The 2,922-nt window shown below is 41.0% G+C and overlaps 1 long non-coding RNA gene across 1 annotated transcript; it reads left to right on the top strand.

Moving 5' to 3' along the window:
* Positions 1–1,512: 1,512 nt before the first annotated feature.
* Positions 1,513–2,357, top strand: LOC144753666 (uncharacterized). Its single transcript, XR_013594463.1, has 3 exons — positions 1,513–1,672; positions 1,789–1,860; positions 2,171–2,357. It is a non-coding gene; the product is annotated as an uncharacterized LOC144753666 (long non-coding RNA).
* The last annotated feature ends 565 nt before the right edge of the window (positions 2,358–2,922 follow it).

Raw genomic sequence — 2,922 nt, 5'->3', positions numbered from 1 at the left:
ATCTGGCATGGGGAGCGCGTGAGCACTACATGTGCTGTGTTCTGATTGGTTATATGTTCCTAATGCATCTGAGTTTATTGTGTTTTAGAGCGTGTGTCCCCTCTCCGGCCATATTTGCTTTATTGAGGTTATTCTCCCTTGACCATTGTAATGTCACAGTGCCTATCTGTAGGATTGTTCTAGGGTTTCCTGTTTGTGTGGTTATTTTCCAACTACGCACCATCCCACCTGTGACCTATATATCAGTAACCCTGGACCTGGGACTCGGAGCTTGCCAGACTATGTATTAGTGAGTCAGGGTTAATGTGGATTTCGTGACGGCCGATTTCGTTACACGGGGCCTTGATTTTGTTTTTCATAAATGAATATATTAATTTCCATATTAACACTATTGTTTTCTATATTAACATTATCACTTATTAAAAGTAATAAGGTAACCCAATGTTACCCTAAGGAAGAAGTAGTCCTCGGTAGTTTGAATCTAAGACTTTTTCACTATCAGAACATGTAAAACTTAAAAGTACATGTCCAGCATTGTTAAACAAACTGCACCCTGCCTTATGGGCCGTTAAGTGCCCACACCAGGGGTGATTGATGTGCATAAAAAGGAACATTAAAGCCTGGTGAAAGGTTTATTTTGCCAGATTGATATGACAGTTAAACTGCACATGCAGCCTGCCATGGCAGGCCTGAGACATGATTAAAGGGCTACTTGAGTGGGTGGCACAAACAGTGCTGCAGCTCCACTAGGCGGAATAGGTGTGGTGCAGCTGTCAGGGGCCTGAATCAGGAACACAGGGGCTCATGGTTTGATCGCCAGTGGCAGGTTAGCCCTGCACCATGTGACTCTGGGCAATATCTCGCTTAATCTTCCAGAAGTCCCCCAGCACCTCAACACTTTTGGGTATTTGTTTGTGCTTTACATATACTGGATTTCGTTTTTCACCAGTAGTATTTAATTTACAGGAACTGGGAACATGCAGTACCATGTTCCTGGGGATGTAAAGTAAAATAACTGTGCCAATTGGGTGTAGGTCAATTATGAATAATTTCAGAATTGGAGGAGCACTCCGTATTTTTAACTGGGTTAACTCACCTTTATTACGATTTTTATAAGCGTGCTACGGAGGTAGCACGTATGTCCCTACCGCGCCTATGACGTATCCTCCTATCTTAAGTGTACCACAACACTTAACCTCCGTGCACTGTTGTTGGAGTAGTTCTGGTTCACGAACTACATTAAACTTTTATGCTGTATCACATAATAAACAAAATATCCAAATGGTCATCAAAAATATATTTCAGTGCTCACAAACAATTCTGTTTGATTCACATGCAAGAAGTTACACACGATAATCACACCGTGTTCCACAACCTCCTGATACTTTCATCATCACACTTTACACCAGTCATCATTTTTCCAGCCTTTGTTTCAGGTATGAGAACGAACGTCGGTACACAGATTCTGTTTAGTTGTAAGTGTTTAAGGATTCCACTCTAAGATGGCGCTCGGAGGTTTTGAGATCGGAAATCCGTTTTTGAATTTGCTTGCAGTTTACACTTAACGCGAGTGCGAGGTAGCGTGAGTTGCATCCGATCGAGGAGTTTTCTGTTGATGGCGGCGGTTACCGGAGGTTGAATTAGAAGCGAAGGAAGAGACTCTAAGAAGTAGGTACGGCCAGCGGCTTTCAGGAGGTTTCTTGGAGCTTTCTTACAGCGTTCTTTTCACTGTTTCTTAACGGAGTTGATAGCGTGTTGGGTAAACGAGGAATCTTGTTGACATTGTAGGTGACAGGACGACCCATTAACCGGTTGAGATATAGCTGCAAACAGTGAGTTTCGTGTCAAGTTGATTTAAAGGTAAGATTGACTAGAAAGTCGTTTATGATTCATTAGGTTAACATCAGATGAGGTTTTCAGAACTAAACTAGTTGTATTTTGCCAATAGGAGGTACACTAAGGATCTCTCTACCAGAGAGTGAATACAGAAATCGTTATCAGGCACGTTGAGCACACGAGTGGTGTGGCGAGGGGCTTTCTTCATTCACCATTTCTATAAACACACACTTGACAATAGGCAATTACTGATCAATAACCCTGCACCTTGTGATCTGTTTGAATTTCTTGAACAGTGAATAATCTTAAATTAAAACTTATTCAAAATGTTTAGTCCACAGGCCCCTGAGGAAGAGCTCCCTGAGCGCGAAATGCATTGGACATCAAGAGAATTCTTCCCAGAAAAACACAAGACCACGTTTTGATTTAGAAATGTTATAATTATACAAATGATATTTTGATTTTGTAAAATTGTGAAAACAGAATTGTTTGTGAACACTGAATTATATTTTTGATGACCATTTGGATATTTTGTTTATTATGTGATACAGCATAAAAGTTTAATGTAGTTCGTGAACCAGAACTACTCCAGCAACAGTGCACGGAGGTTGTGGTACACTTACGATTGTAGGTCAATTATACCATGTCTAAAAGAGAGAGTACAGGCACTTTAGCACTGCTTAGCAGAGGTAACGTGTGTGGTGTCTTAAAAGCCAGTAAAAACGAGTTCAGAAAACAAGAGGGTGAAGACAAAAAGTCCAATATAGTGTAAAGTTAACTCGCCATGCTTTTCTCCAGTCAATGTACCATTTCTCAAAGGTGTAGGGTTGTGACTGGCGATATATATATATATATATATAGGGGTTGCCCCGGGATCCTCTCCAGAGAAACACGCTATATGTGTCATTGACTACTTTCAAGCGCTTTGCATGCATGAGGAGAGGGATTAAAGGCATTCAGTGGTGTGATTATGGGATTTTAAGAGCTAGCATGTACTTTGAATGGTTACTCATTACGATGTGGCACATAAAGATTGTTGACAGACTACGGAATCAGAAGTGGAAGCCGACTGAGCATAAAAGAATA

The sequence above is a fragment of the Lissotriton helveticus genome, chromosome 5_1, assembly GCF_964261635.1.
Source record: "Lissotriton helveticus chromosome 5_1, aLisHel1.1, whole genome shotgun sequence".
Taxonomy (NCBI): domain Eukaryota; kingdom Metazoa; phylum Chordata; class Amphibia; order Caudata; family Salamandridae; genus Lissotriton; species Lissotriton helveticus.
Note: the sequence above shows the minus strand (reverse complement) of the source record. Positions and strands in the feature narration are given on the sequence as shown.